This window comes from Elephas maximus, chromosome 18, assembly GCF_024166365.1.
Source record: "Elephas maximus indicus isolate mEleMax1 chromosome 18, mEleMax1 primary haplotype, whole genome shotgun sequence".
Taxonomy (NCBI): Eukaryota; Metazoa; Chordata; class Mammalia; order Proboscidea; family Elephantidae; genus Elephas; species Elephas maximus.
Window position 1 is genome coordinate 66,353,990 of NC_064836.1, and position 17,745 is coordinate 66,371,734.

Genomic DNA, 17,745 nt, shown 5'->3' on the forward strand with positions numbered 1-17,745 from the left:
AAACTGGCCAATCTCCTCTCCACAGGTCACAGATACTACATTTGCATCGTAGGCTACAACTCACCTCATCTACATACCAACCCTGCAAGGTGCATACAAATCACGTGGCATGCTGTAGCCCAGGACCAGACAAAAACTATCAAACTACAAGTTGTTTACAGCTTACCCAGGAAATGTCATTCGACCTGGACAAAAGTAACAAACTCTCTGGGGTAGAAAATTTGGGCAAAGGTAACTCCTCAGGGCTTAGGGGAAAAATCTCTCCAGCTATTTTTTCAAAGAACCAAAGCAAAAGTCCACATAAAAGAACTCATTTCAACACAAACATGAACAAGCTCAAGCTGGAGGAGAAGAAGAACTTTAACTTTAGGTAAAATTCAAAGATTTTCAGTATCATTCAGAGTTTATTTTTCACTCATGTATCTTCTTTTGAAAAGTGTTTTTTCAAATCTTTTTCAAAAAAAATCTTTTTCAGACTTTATTATTAGATTATTTTCTTATATTTCTGGGTTCAAGGTCTTTGTGATATATATAATTTCAAATATTTTCTCTCAACTTCTGGCTTGTCTTTTCATTTTTTAAAGATGGTTTTCAAAGAACAGAAGTTTTTTCAATTCTCTATAGTAAATGCTTGTGGTGAAATCCTCTATAAGAAACATATTCTTTCAAATCTTTGTGATTTGTCCAGAAGTTTTGTAGGTTTAGATTCTATTTTCAGGCCTATAATCTATTTTGAGAAAATTCTTATATATGGAGTAAGGTCAGGAACAAGATTTATTTATTTCCCTATGAGTCATGATAAACGAAGAAAATATTGAAGTGGTAAAAGACTTCATTTAACTTGGATCCACAGCTAATGCCCATGGAAGCAGCAGTCAAGAAATCAAATGACACGTTGCATCGGGAAAATATGCTTCAAAGTACCTCTTTAAAGTGTTATAAAACAAGGAAGTCACTTTACTAAGGTGCACCTGAACCAAGCCATGGTATTTTCAAACACATCATATTCATGTGAGAGCTGGACAATGAATAAGGAAGACCGAAGAATTGATGCCTTTGAATTATGTTGTTGGTGAGGAATATTGAATATACCATGGATTGCCTGAAGAATGAACAAATATATCTTGGAAGTACAGCCAGAATGTTCCTTAAAAGTGAGGACAGTGAAACTTTGTCTCACAAACTTTGGACACGTTATCATGAAGGACCAGTCTTTAGAAAAGGACATCATATTTGGTAAAGTAGAGGGTTGGTGAAAAAAGAGGAAGACCCTCAAAAGGAGATGGATTGACACAGTGGTTGCAACAATGGGCTCAAACTTACAATGATTGTGAGGATGGCGCAGGACTGGGCAGTGTTTCATTCTGTTGCACATAGGATTGCAATGAGTCTGGACCAACTCAACAGCACCTAACAACAACACAAGTATAAAAGATTTGTTATGAAAAAGCAAAAAAAAAAAAAAAAAATCTCTCCAATGAGTTACTTTGATGCCATTGTCAGAATTCAACTGGCCACATATGTATGGGTCTTTTTGTGGATGCCATATTTTATTCAATTGAACTCTATGTCTATATTTATGTCAACACTACACTGTCTTAAAATCATGTTGTGGGAAGTGGGCCACTATCTCTGCCCAAAGCTCCAAAGCAGGGGGGGAAATAAGAGTAGAGTCTGAAATTTTCCCCACAAGAACCAACTTTACTTGCATCTGAATGTGGGGGAAGTTCAAGTCTAAGGGCATGCTTGAAAACAATAGAAATTTGGATAGTAAGCAAGTTATGGGAAGCTGGTAGCTCCTTGAGAGCAACAAGCTTAAGCGTAAGCCAACTAATTAACCAGAGAGAACCAGAAAGATACAACTAATAAAATTCCTTTCAGATTCAGAACAAATGTCATAGACTGGCCTCTAAAACTACCACTGAAAAAGGGTCAGATTAAATTCGATCAGACTGTGGAGCAATGTATGCACCGATGTTAAAAACATTAGAGCAATCAGGCAGCAAATAGGGGAACCTAACAGTTGGGTGGATACCAACTAAGGCAGACAGTTTAAAGAGAGATCAGGAAAAGGTACAAAGAGAGATCAGGAAAAGGTACAAAGAGAGCCTGGATAACACTACTGTCATTCCAAGATGACTGTGTACATTCCCAAAGCTGAACCCTCCATGGAGTTACATCAGGGACTTCACACTGAAGCAGAAATAGACGTTACTAAAATAGTCCAGCTAAGCCGCTGAATTAAATAAACGAAGCTCTGAGGGGAGAAGTGGTATTAGAGTTGCTGCAATATATTACCTGAAATGTCCAGTTTTCAACAAAAAAATTATGGGACAAGCAGAGTGAAAAAAAAAAAATGTTATTCATACACAGGAAAAACGCAGGCAACGGAAACTGCCTGGAAAAGCATTCAGATGTCTGACTTAGAAAACAAAGACTTCAAAGCAACTATTAAAATTATGTTCGAAGAACTAAAGGAAACCATGAGTAAAGGAATAAATGAGAGAGTGATGACAATGTCTCATTAAGCAGAGAATAATAATAAATAACTAGAAATTATGAAAGAACCAAATAAAAGTTATGGTGTTGAAAAGTAAAATAATTAAAATGAAAACTTCACTAGAAGGGTCAATAGTAGATGTGAACTATGAGAAGAAAGAATCAATGAACTTGAATATAGGTTGATAGAAATTATGCAATTGGAAGAAAAGAGAGAGAAAAAATGAAGAAAAATCAACAAAAGCCAAAGAGAAAAGTAGAACATCGTTAAGCACACCAACATCAGCACAATAGGAGTACCAGAAGGAGTGAAGACAGAAAAAACAGAAATATATTCAAAGAAATAGTGACTGGAAACACCCTAGATTTGCCAAACCAAACCAGGTGCCGTCAAGTCAATTCTGATGCATAGCGACCCGATAGGACAGACTAGAACTGCGCCATAGGGTTTTGAGGGAGCAGCTAGCGCATTTAAACTGCTGACCTTTTGGTTAGCAGCTGAGCTCTTAACTACTGCCACCATCAGGGCTCCAATATATATATATATATATATATATATATATATATATATATATATAAAACAAAAAAAAACCAAACCCACTGCGGTCGAGTCGATTCCAACTCATAGTGACCCTATAGGACAGAGTAGAACTGCCTGATAGAGTTTCCAAAGAGCACCTGGCAGATTTGAACTGCCGGACTCTTGGTTAGTAGCCATAGCACTTACCCACTATGCCACCAGGGTTTCCACATATATATATATAATATAATTAAATAAATATTAACATATATATAATTAAATAAATATTAAACCAGAAATTAAATGAAATAGAGAATAGAAAAACAATAGGTAAAACTGATAAAACCAAAAGTTGCTCCTTTCAAAAGATGTACAAAATTGACAAATCTTTAGCTAGACTAAACTAGATATATGGATTGAAACCATAAAACTTTTAGAAGAAAATATAGGAATAAATATTCATGACCGTGAGTTTTGCAATGACTTCTCTGATATAACACTAAAAGCATGAGCAAATTAAAAAAAAAAAAAAAAAGATAAACTGGATTTTATTAAAAAAAAAAAAAAGGCTTTTCTGCTCTAAAGAATATCATCAAGAAGGTGAAAAGATAACCTACAAAATAGGAGAATTTTTCGCAAATCATATATTTGATAAAGTACATGTATCCAGAATATATACATAATCTTTATCATCAACAATAAGAAAAGGTAAATAACACAGTTTTAAAATAGGCAAAGGATCTCAAAGACCTTTCTCCAAATAATATATACAAATGGTCAATAAACACATGAAAAGGTACTCAATATTATAAGGTATCAGGGAAAGATGAATCAAAACCACAGTGAGATACCTCTTCATGCACCCTAGGATGGCTATAATAAAAAAAAAGGTAACAAGTGATGTCAAGAATGTGGAGTAATTGGTACCCTTAAACATGGCTAGTGAGAATGGAAACTAATACAACCACTTTGGAAAATACTCTGGCAGCTCCTGAAAATGTTAAACATAGAGGTACCATATGACCCAGCAATGCTACTAGTAGGTATATACCCCAAAGAAATAAAAATATATTTCCACACAAAAATTTGTACTCAAATGTTCATCGTAGCATTATGTATAACAGTCAAAAAGTAGAAACAAAGTGTATGTTCATCGACTAATGAACAGATAAAAGTGGTAAATTCATATAATGGAATATTATTCAGCAACAAAAAAATAATTTAATACTGATACATGTAAGGATAAACCTTGAAAACCTTATGCCAAGTGAAAGAAAGCAGTCACCGAAGGCAGTATGATTTCATTCATATGAAATGTTCAGAACAGAGAAATCTATAGAGGCAAAAAGTAGATTAGTAGTTTCCCAGGACTGGGGAAAGAGAACTGGGGAGAAAACACGGACCAACTGCTAAGGGGTACAGAATTTCTTTCTGGAGGATGAAAATGTTCTGAAATTGGCTGAAGCGTTGGTTGCAGAACTCTTGAGTACCTACTAAAAATCATTGAATTGTACAATTTTAATCATTGTATTGCATGAAATGTGAATTATACCTCAATAAAGCTTGTACATAAAAAATAAAAATAAAGAAAAATATATGTACCAAAAAGGTATATGGCAATAGAAGAAAAAAATAGGTTTGAAATTGCATTTAATGAGTAGAACTTACCGTATTTTTGCACAAATAACGTGCACCTTCTGCGTTTGTTTGCTGCCCGCATCCTCCCTGCCAGAAGGCACCCTCACAACACCGCCATGCCAATCCTCTTCCACATGTTGCTGTAAAAAAAAAAAAAAAAATAGCATAGCACACTGATTAAAATATTGGGGGAGGGGGAAGCAGGTGAGGCACAGCCTTTAAACGAACGCACACAAACGCACAAGGCACGAGTTGTTTGCATAGTCATCCTATTGGTTAGATTTCTAATGTCATTAAAACAGAATTTTTTTTCAACTTTTAAAAATGCATTACAGATAAACACCGAAATCTTAATTATAGCTATAGAACAGAATATAAATGTCATACTTGAAAAACGTAAAATAAAAATTAAAAAGAATTTGAGGTTGAAGGGGCAGAGAAGAAAGGTAGAGAGCCACCATACCTATAGGGCCTATTGTTACGTGCTGTGGAGGTGGTTCCGATTCATAACGACCCTGTGCACAACAGAACAAAACACTCCCGGTCCTGCGCCACCCTCACAATTGTTACTATGCTTGAGCCCATTGTTGCAGCCACTGTGTCAGTCCATCTCATTGAGAGTCTTCCTCTTTTTCTATGTCTCTGTACTTTACCAAGCATGATGTCCTTCTCCAGGGACTGATCCCTTCTGATAATATGTCTGAAGTATGTAAGATGTAGTCTTGCCATCCTTGCTTCTAAGGAGTATTCTGGTTGTACTTCTTCCAAGACATATTTGTTCATTCTTCTGACAGTCCACAGTATAGGGCCTATAGAAAGACAACACGGGATGGATTAGCTGAAACCAGAGTGGATACTCGAGGAAAACACAAGATGAAGGAGGTCTCAGCAGTAACTGGTGTGAAAGACAAGGTTGAGACTAAACTTCCCTAACACCACCATCACCACTACCACCACCACCAACAACAAAAATCTTTCCGGCATAGCCATGCCCTGGAGAAAGGAGTATGGCTAATCCTGAAATAATGAAATGTTATTTCTGACAGAATAGAATACTGAAGAAAAAATTGAGTTCTAAGAAAATATATTTTTTGCATCAGAGTTTGTGGAATAAGATTCATATTTGCTAACCTGGAATAACAGATATCATAAATTTTTTTTTTTTTTTATCATAGCCACTTTTAATAACCTACCTCTGATAAGAACTCTAGAGCTTCGTGGTAATCACTCTGATTAACTTACATTCTTACCACCCAGCAAGGTAATACTCGAGGTTTTGAAATGTAGTTGATTGAGCACACTATCTGAGATTATTTTATATAGTTCTGTAATGATAAACAAAATAGTACCAATGTCAACTCAGATGAACTCTGAAAAAAAAAAAATAAATAAAACTGAATAACCTGAATGATCTTAACTTTAATCCGGACTAGTTTGACCTTTATTGATAACGTTTTAACTATCCAGGCTTCTCAGTTTTTAGGACCATTCTGATCACCTTTTGCTTTATGACCCAGACAATCGTTAATGCTTACTTCTCTCTACAGAGGTTGAAGAATTGACACTGGCACTCCTCATTTTCCTAATGCATTAGAGTTTACCTGAAAACCTTTTCCCTAAGGCATCCTCGTCTGTTGTCAAGGTTCCCTTTAGCCCTCACCTGATCCCAGTCTCACCAACCATAATCATCATCATTTACTTCACTCGTTGGCTTCCAATTACTCCTTTTTCAAACACACCATGAAGATTCCATAGTTTCTTCCACTAAAGGTGTACAGACTCTAAACAGGACCGGATTAGCCTGTAAGCAGGGTAAGTGCACATTTACTTACTAATCTGTAGTGAATAATTTCACATGGTTTTCACTTTGATGTGGCGTGGTGAAACTCATGTGAAATTGTTCACTACTGATTAGTAAGTAAGCACAAGTAAGTCCGTGCTTACCTTGCTTATTGGATAATCTGCCCCTGTTTCTAAATCATTGTCTTCAAGAGTTAAGCCTGTTTTACCTCAGTAATATTATTAGTACTGTGGGACCACACAACCTAAAGCTTCAAAAGTAAAATATTTCATTTTAGGCCTTGGTGAGTTTATTGTTCACTAAAGATTCCTATATTTAAGCTTTTTTCCTGGAAAACAGCTCACCAGTGAACCCAGTGTAAAAAGTCTGACATAAATTTCTACTCATTGAGAGGCGGAGCCAAGATGGCGGACTAGGCAGACGTGACCTCGGATCCCTCTTACAACAAAGACATGGAAAAACAAGTGAATCGATCACATACTTAACAATCTACGAACCCTGAACAACAAACACAGATTTAGAGACGGAGAACGAACTAATACGGGGAAGCAGGGATTGTTTCCAGAGCCTGGAGCCAGCGTACCAGTCAGGTACGGCACAAGCACAGAGAGTTGCTCCACCCCCCTGAACTAACCCCGGGAGGGAGACCAGCCGGTTCCGCGGGCGGCGTGGGACACAGCCGGTAGGAGAAGTCCCCGGGAGGCAGTGACTGGTCTTGGAGCAGGAAGAGCAGCATCCCAGAGGGGAACCGTCTCGTCGGGATTTGGACTGGACGCAGAGGATTTTCTGGAAAAACTAGTTTCCCAGTGATGGCTCGGAGACAACAATCCATATCAAACCACTTAAAGAAGCAGACCATGACAGCTTCTCCAACCCCCCAAACAAAAGAATCAAAATCTTCCCCAAATGAAGATACAATCCTGGAATTATCAGATACAGAATATAAAAAACTAATTTACAGAATGCTTAAAGATATCACAAATGAAATTAGGATAACTGCAGAAAAAGCCAAGGAACACACTGATAAAACCGTTGAAGAACTCAAAAAGATTATTCAAGAACATAGTGGAAAAATTAATAAGTTGCAAGAATCCATAGAGAGACAACATGTAGAAATCCAAAAGATTAACAATAAAATTACAGAATTAGACAACGCAATAGAAAGTCAGAGGAGCAGACTCGAGCAATTAGAATGCAGACTGGGACATCTGGAGGACCAGGGAATCAACACCAACATAGCTGAAACAAAATCAGATAAAAGAATTTAAAAAAATGAAGAAACCCTAAGAATTATGTGGGACTCTATCAAGAAGGATAACCTGCGGATGATTGGAGTCCCAGAACAGGAAGGGGGGACAGAAAACACAGAGAAAATAGTTGAAGAACTCCTGACACAAAACTTCCCTGACATCATGAAAGACGAAAGGATAGCTATCCAAGATGTTCATCGAAGCCCATTTAAGATTGATCCAAAAAGAAAAACACCAAGACATATTATCATCAAACTCACCAAAACCAAAGATAAACAGAAAATTTTAAAAGCAGCCAGGGAGAAAAGAAAGGTTTCCTTCAAGGGAGAATCAATAAGAATAAGTTCAGACTACTCAGCAGAAACCATGCAGGCAAGAAGGGAATGGGATGACATATACAGAACACTGAAGGAGAAAAACTGCCAACCAAGGATCGTATATCCAGCAAAACTGTCTCTGAAATATGAAGATGAAATTAAGATATTTACAGATGAACACAAGTTTAGAGAATTTGCAAAAACCAAACCAAAGCTACAAGAAATACTAAAGGATATTGTTTGGTCAGAGAACCAATAATATCAGATATCAGCACAACACAAGGTCACAAAACAGAATGTCCTGATATCAACTTAAATAGGGAAATCACAAAAACAAACAAATTAAGATTAATTAAAAAAAAAATACACATAACAGGGAACCATGGAAGTCAACAGGTAAAAGATCACAATAATCAAAAAGAGGGACTAAATACAGGAGGCATTGAACTGCCATATGGAGAGTGGTACAAGGCGATATAGAACAATACAAGTTAGGTTTTTACTTAGAAAAATAGGGGTAAATAATAAGGTAACCACAAAAAGGTATAACAACTCTATAACTCAAGATAAAAGCCAAGAAAAACGTAACGACTCAACTAACATAAAGTCAAACACTATGAAAATGAGGATCTCACAATTTACTAAGAAAAACGCCTCAGCACAAAAAAGTATGTGGAAAAATGAAATTGTCAACAACACACATAAAAAGGCATCAAAATGACAGCACTAAAAACTTATTTATCTATAATTACCCTGAATGTAAATGGACTAAATGCACCAATAAAGAGACAGAGAGTCACAGACTGGATAAAGAAATAAGATCCATCTATATGCTGCCTACAAGAGACACACCTTAGACTTAGAGACAAAAACAAACTAAAACTCAAAGGATGGAAAAAAGTATATCAAGCAAACAATAAGCAAAAAAGAAGAGGAGTAGCAATATTAATTTCTGACAAAATAGACTTTAGACTTAAATCCACCACAAAGGATAAAGAAGGACACTATGTAATGATAAAAGGGACAATTGATCAGGAAGACATAACCATATTAAATATTTATGCACCCAATGACAGGGCTGCAAGATACATAAATCAAATTTTAACAGAATTGAAAAGTGAGATAGATACCTCCAAAATTATAGTAGGAGACTTCAACACACCACTTTTGGAGAAGGACAGGACATCCAGTAAGAAACTCAATAGAGACACGGAAGATCTAATTACAACAATCAACCAACTTGACCTCATTGACTTATACAGAACTCTCCACCCAACTGCTGCAAAATATACTTTTTTTTCTAGCGCACATGGAACATTCTCTAGAATAGACCACATACTAGGTCATAAAACAAACCTTTGCAGAGTCCAAAACATCGAAATATTACAAAGCATCTTCTCAGACCACAAGGCAATAAAACTAGAGATCAATAACAGAAAAACTAGGGAAAAGAAATCAAATACTTGGAAAATGAACAACACCCTCCTGAAAAAAGACTGGGTTATAGAAGACATCAAGAAGGGAACAAGGAAATTCATAGAAAGCAACGAGAATGAAAATACTTCCTATCAAAACCTCTGGGACACAGCAAAAGCAGTGCTCAGAGGCCAATTTATATCGATAAATGCACACATACAAAAAGAAGAAAGAGCCAAAATCAGAGAACTGTCCCTCCAACATGAACAAATAGAAAGTGAGCAACAAAAGAATCCATCAGGCACCAGAAGAAAACAAATAATAAAAATTAGAGCTGAACTAAATGAATTAGAGAACAGAAAAACAATTGAAAGAATTAACAAAGCCAAAAGCTGGTTCTTTGAAAAAATTAACAAAATAGATAAACCATTGGCTAGACTGACTAAAGAAATACAGGAAAGGAAACAAATAACCCGAATAAGAAACGAGAAGGACCACATCACAACAGAACCAAATGAAATTAAAAGAATCATTTCAGATTATTATGAAAAATTGTACTCTAACAAATTTGCAAACCTAGAAGAAATGGATGAATTCCTGGAAAAACACTACCTACCTAAACTAACACATTCAGAAGCAGAACAACTAAATAGACCCATAACAAAAAAAGAGATTGAAACGGTAATCAAAAAACTCCCAACAAAAAAAAGCCCTGGCCCGGACGGCTTCACTGCAGAGTTCTACCAAACTTTCAGAGAAGAGTTAACACCACTACTTCTGAAGGTATTCCAAAGCATAGAAAATGACGGAATACTACCCAACTCATTCTATGAAGCCACCATCTCCCTGATACCAAAACCAGGTAAAGACATTACAAAAAAAGAAAATTATAGACCTATATCCCTCATGAACATTGATGCAAAAATCCTCAACAAAATTCTAGCCAATAGAATACAACAACACATCAAAAAAATAATTCACCCTGATCAAGTGGGATTTATACCAGGTATGCAAGGCTGGTTTAATATCAGAAAAACCATTAATGTAATCCACCACATAAATAAAACAAAAGACAAAAACCACATGATCTTATCAATTGATGCACAAAAGGCATTTGACAAAGTCCAACATCCATTTATGATAAAAACTCTTACCAAAATAGGAATTGAAGGAAAATTCCTCAACATAATAAAGGGCATCTATGCAAAGCCAACAGCCAATATCACTCTAAATGGAGAGAACCTGAAAGCATTTCCCTTGAGAACGGGAACCAGACAAGGATGCCCTTTATCACCGCTCTTATTCAACATCGTGCTAGAAGTCCTAGCCAGGGCAATTTGGCTAGACAAAGAAATAAAAGGTATCCAGATTGGCAAGGAAGAAGTAAAGTTATCACTATTTGCAGATGACATGATTATATACACAGAAAACCCTAAGAAATCCTCCAGAAAACTACTGAAACTAATAGAAGAGTTTGGCAGAGTCTCAGGTTATAAAATAAACATACAAAAATCACTTGGATTCCTCTACATCAACAAAAAGAACACCGAAGAGGAAATCACCAAATCAATACCATTCACAGTAGCCCCCAAGAAGATAAGATACTTAGGAATAAATCTTACCAAGGATGTAAAAGACCTATACAAAGAAAACTACAAAGCTCTACTACAAGAAATTCAAAAGGATATACTTAAGTGGAAAAACATACCTTGCTCATGGATAGGAAGACTTAACATAGTAAAAATGTCTATTCTACCAAAAGCCATCTATACATTTAACGCACTTCTGATCCAAATTCCAATGTCATATTTTAAGGGGATAGAGAAACAAATCACCAATTTCATATGGAAGGGAAAGAAGCCCCGGATAAGCAAAGCACTACTGAAAAAGAAGAAGAAAGTGGGAGGCCTCACTTTACCTGACTTCAGAACCTATTACACAGCCCCAGTAGTCAAAACAGCCTGGTACTGGTACAACAACAGGCACACAGACCAATGGAACAGAATTGAGAACCCAGACATAGATCCATCCACGTATGAGCAGCTGATATTTGACAAAGGACCAGTGTCAATTAATTGGGGAAAAGATAGTCTTTTTAACAAATGGTGCTGGCATAATTGGATATCCATTTGCAAAAAAATGAAACAGGATCCATACCTCACACCATGCACAAAAACTAACTCCACGTGGATCAAAGACCTAAACATAAAGACTAAAATGATAAAGATCATGGAAGAAAAAATTGGGACAACCCTAGGAGCCCTAATACAAGGTATAAACAGAATACAAAACATTACCAAAAATGATGAAGAGAAACCCGATAACTGGGAGCTCCTAAAAATCAAACACCTATGCTCATCTAAAGACTACTCCAAAAGAGTAAAAAGACCACCTACAGATTGGGAAAGAATTTTCAGCTATGACATCTCCAACCAGCGCCTGATCTCTAAAATCTACATGATTCTGTCAAAACTCAACCACAAAAAGACAAACAACACAATCAAGAAGTGGGCAAAGGATATGAACACACATTTCACTAAAGAAGATATTCAGGCAGCTAACAGATACATGAGAAAATGCTCTCGATCATTAGCCATTAGAGAAATGCAAATTAAAACTACGATGAAATTCCATCTCACACCAACAAGGCTGGCATTAATCCAAAAAACACAAAATAATAAATGTTGGAGAGGCTGTGGAGAGATTGGAACTCTCATACACTGCTGGTGGGAATGTAAAATGGTACAACCACTTTGGAAATCTATCTGGCGCTATCTTAAACAGTTAGAAATAGAACTACCATACAACCCAGAAATCCCACTCCTCGGAATATACCCTAGAGATACAAGGGCCTTCACACAAACAGATACATGCACACCCATGTTTATTGCAGCTCTGTTTGCAATAGCAAAAAGCTGGAAGCAACCAAGGTGTCCATCAATGGATGAATGGGTAAATAAATTGTGGTATATTCTCACAATGGAATACTACACATCGATAAAGAACAGTGACGAATCTCTGAAACATTTCATAACATGGAGGAACCTGGAAGGCATTATGCTGAGCGAAATTAGTCAGAGGCAAAAGGACAAATATTGTATAAGGCCACTATTATAAGATCTTGGGAAATAGTATAAACTGAGAAGAACACATACTTTTGTGGTTACGAGGTGGGGAGGGTGGGAGGGTGGGAGAGGGTTTTTTTTTTATTGATTAATCAGTAGATAAGAACTGCTTTAGGTGAAGGGAAAGACAACACTCAATACATGGAAGGTCAGCTCAATTGGACTGGACCAAAAGCAGAGAAGTTTCCGGGATAAAATGAATGCTTCAAAGGTCAGCGGAGCAAGCGCGGGGGTCTGGGGAACATGGTTTGCGGGGACTTCTAAGTCAATTGGCAAAATAATTCTATTATGAAATCATTCTGCATCCCACTTTGAAATGTGGCGTCTGGGGTCTTAAATGCTAACAAGCGGCCATCTAAGATGCAGCAATTGGTCTCAACCCACCTGGAGCAAAGGAAAATGAAGAACACCAAGGCCACATAACAACTAAGAGCCCAAGAGACAGAAAGGGCCACATGAACCAGAGACCTACATCATCCTGAGACCAGAAGAACTAGTTGGTGCTCGGCCACAATAGATGACTGCCCTGACAGGGAGCACAGCAGAGGACCCCTGAGGGAGCAGGAGATCAGTGGGATACAGACCCCAAATTCTCATAAAAAGACCAAACTTAATGGTCTGACTGAGACTAGAGGAATCCCGGCGGCCATGCTCCCCAGACCTTCTGTTGGCACAGGACAGGAACCATCCCCGAAGACAACTCATCAGACAGGAAAGGGACTGGTCAGCGGGTGGGAGAGAGACGCTGATGAAGAGTGAGCTAATTATATCAGGTGGACACTTGAGATTGTGTTGGCAACACTTGTCTGGAGGGGGGATGGGAGGATAGAAGAGAGAGGGAAGCTGGCAAAATTGTCAAGAAAGGAGAGACTGAAAGGGCTGACTCAAGAGGGGGAGAGCAAGTGGGAGTAGGGAGTGAGATGTATGTAAACTTATATGTGACAGACTGATTGGATTTGTAAACGTTCACTTGAAGCTTAATAAAAGTTATTAAAAAAAAAATTTCTACTCATTGCTTCTGCAAACTCTGTCTACAAATCCAAGGCTTTAAAATATGAACTTTCTAGGTATAACATTTAATATCTTATTTATAGACAACCTTTGAGCAATATAGGGACAATGATAAAGATAAGTATACTAATTTCAGTTGTTATTAATAGTCAAATTCTTCAATATTTGGTTTAAATAACAAGAGCCCATTTTTCCTAAGCATAAGGAAACTTGCTGACAAGGCTGCCTGATTATATTTTCTATACCCATTATCCGTAAGAGGGTTGTTTACTCCACTAATGAGCATAGAGAGCCAGCACATGTCTAGAAAGAATTTGGCAGCCTCTAAACTTTATATCTATATTCTAAGAATCCATTAGCTGAAAATAATTTTTAGAAACTTAAATGTCAGAATTCTGCCAATGCTTCCCCCACAGGAATGTAGAATTGGAAGATTGCATTCATATACAACATTTCTCCCCCAAAAGCTCCTAAAAGAATTGGTAAGCATTGTCCAAAATATTCATATAATGTCATCAATATCATCGTCAAAGTCTTTAAATATTGTCAACATATTTGAACTCAAAATATCAAATAACTTCTACTGTGTATCAGCTCTTTCAGTGACTGGAGGTAGGAGAGAAGGAAAGGAAGGGTTGTAGCTGTATCTCTGCAGTCTTTATCATAATTAGGTTTTCTACAGAAGCCACCTTTTAACGAGTTTCACTAACTGATGACATCTGCCCTTACTTTTCTGCTTCTGATCCAAATTTATCTCAACTCAGTATGTTTAACTTAGTATATTCAAGGATGCTTGAGCAGGTTTTAAACTACTTTCTAGGAAAAATTCTACCTCAGGAATCCTTTGGATCCAACCTGATAAAGGATAGGACAGGCCATCATGACCACCACAAATGTATGTGGCCTAATATATGTCACACTCCTAAATTGCCATGTAAGATGTTAACTCAACCCCATAAATATTTTAGCATGAATCATATTTATAGTGAACAATGTAAATTATGACACTGTGATTACTAGTATCAATTATGACATTCAACTACCTGAAAACTGGTACTTACTGTAATTTTCATGAAATATTCATTATTGGATAATGTTCTTTAAGGAAAACTTTTTACTTCTTTGAATTTCCCTAGAATATTTAGGAATATATTGAGTTATACCAACACAAAGCTGCTTACATGACTGTATTATCAGACTTATGTAGACATATCTTTCCTAAATTTAATTAACTCAACTTAATTATATGGCTTTGGCATCTTTTGTATGATAGTACAAGAAGTATTCATTTGACTATTAGAGCTATACCTCTTTATTCTACAAAAATTCATTGAATTTTTGAATAAATGCTCCAGACACTGCATAGGAGATAGAATTTTTTAAATGAACAAATTGAAGTCAGTTGCCTCGAAGAAATTTCAATTAGACCAATGGACACATAAATTATAGAAATATATAAATATGCAAAATGGCACATGCATGGGTTGCTACACGTTTAGTCAGGATGCAAAGAGAGGTACAGAGAAGGTTTGCTTAATACTGTAGCTGAATACAGTTTCAATTATGTGATCCAATATCTCCTATACTTAGAAATTATGTTTATTTCTCTTTGAAGTCAATGAAGAGAAGTAAGTTTATTTCCATAGAGAAATTTTATGGTTTTTTCATTGTATTATGAGAACTAGATAGCCTAAAGTAATTTGCCTTTCATTTTGACTTCAGTTCATTGCATTAAGTAACTCATACTAAGTGCCTGATACATTTTTTATATCTTCTCGAATTAGCTTCCTATGTTTACCTTGTAATTGCTTTGTTTTACACATGTTTTTCAATTGTGTAATTTTAAAGCTGCAAGGGCTAGAAAGATAATCCATTTTAATCCCCTAAAGTTACAGAAGGATTAATTTAGACAGAGATTAAAAATGATCTAAGATTAAGCGTCTAGTTACCTGCAGAATTTAGATTAGAAACCAGGTCACTTGAATCTCAGTACTTTGCTTTACTTATGCTACCTTTCTAAAAGATGGAATGAAAATAAATATTGACGAATCACAGAATGAGGCATGGAGAAAGGCAGGAGGAGAAGTAAATAAAAGGGCGAAGAAAAAAGGTAGAAAATTAGGAAAGATTTAAAATTGTATTATTTTTTTTAATTTAGACTTATAATGTTAAAGACTCTAACAGTCAAAACTTACACTTTAAGGTGAAACTATTATTCTCCTGACAATTGGGGCTCAAACTGAAATAAAGTGTTTAAAATGCAACAGGATATGTATATCTCTTTGGGTCACTGGCATAGGTGTATTTTAAGTTGTAAACAGGAACAAGTCTATTCGTATAAACACTTGGAATCAATGAGAATCATTCTTACCTCTTTTACTGTTTCCTAGAATAGACAGGTGTTTTATGACCTAAGTGCCATAACCACAGGCCTCCACATAAGCAACATTTCTGATATTTTAGCTCAGTATAGGTTTCAAGTGATAAGGAGGAACAATTTACTAATGAATAGAAATTGTTTCTTAAAATATTAATCAACTGAAAAATATATATGTGTATGTCTGTGATTTGTAAAGACAGGGAAGCAGTACCATCAGCTTATAATTAACTACTGTTAAACCTGCTATGTAAGCCACATTTATTTGACCAAAAAAAGATCTCAAATTTATAACACTTTGTTAGTGTTTGAAGGAAAAATCATATGCCTTGGATGCCAGATGATGTCCAGTTTGAATTGTCCCAGTTTGCTGTCCAACAAATCACTGAAAAATTAGTAACTCAAAATAATCTATTATTGGCTGTCAGGGTTCTATGAGCTGGGTTTAGCTGGGCAATTCATTCCCAGTTCTCTCGTGCTGCTGGGGCTGGAATCTTCTGAAGAATAAACTGGCTGAACATCCAAGATGTCTCACTCAGATGGCTGGCAGCTGGTGCAGACAGTCAGCTAGTTGCTCAGCTGGACTGTCAACTGTAATACCTACAATGGTGTCTTCATGTGGCCTGGGCTCCTTATAGCATGGAGGCTATTTTCCAAGAGGGACAATCTTAAGAAAAAGCATCCCAAAATACAAAACTAGAAGCTGAAAGGGTTTTTATGACCAAGCCTTGGATATCCCAAAATATCGCTTTTACTGCATTCTAACAGGTCAAACAAGTTGCTAAGGCCAGTCTAGATTCAAGGTGATGGGAATTTGAACTCCTTCTTTTGATGTGAGGAGGAGCATCATGTCTTTTTGGAGAGGAAGCAATTTATAGCAGCCGTTTTTACATAATATATAACAAACAGAGGTCCCACCAGTATTCACACACAGTTACAAGTTCTTCCAAGGACTGCATGGGAACGAGCTATAGGGGACACATCAGACCAAGTCACTCTTCAGTAAGTAATTTTGATCTGTTGAAGTGAGTAAGTAAAATTTAGATGCAGTCTGCCCCACAAGTTTCACTCTATATAATCCAGTAAATATGAATATACCCTGCATGTTTTAGACATAAATGGTTACACACTATTTACTTTCACTTTAAAGCACCTCAATATTGCTACTTTTGGAGTTTTACAACAGAAATACAACAAAAATCAATTAATCATTAACCATTTTTTTTGACATTTTATTTTTCTTAACAACCTAACGTGGAAATTATAGAATAATATCACTAATATAACACGCAAGCAAAATTTTGCTGCAGATCATTCAAAAACTGCTGCAGCAGCATATCAACAGGGAACTGCCAGAAATTCAGGCTGGTTTCAAAAGAGGACGTGGAACCAGGGATATCATTGCTGATGTCAAACGGATCCTGGCTGAAAGAACAAGGGGATATTGATTGGTTTAAAGTCAGGAAAGGAGTACATTACGGTTGTATCCTTTCACCACACTTATTCAATCTGTATACGGAGCAAATTAATTCAAGAAGCTGGACTATATTAAGAACAGGGCATCAGGATTGTAGGAAGACTCATTAACAACCTGCATTATGCAGATGATACAACGTTGCTTGCTAAAGGTGGAAAGGACTTGAAGCACTTACAAATGAATATCAGAGACCCCAGCCTTCAGTATGGATTGCGCCTCAACATAAAGAAAACAAAAATCCTCACAACTGGACCAGTGAACAACTCATGATAAACGGAGAAAAGATTGAAGTTGTCAAGGATTTCATTTTACTT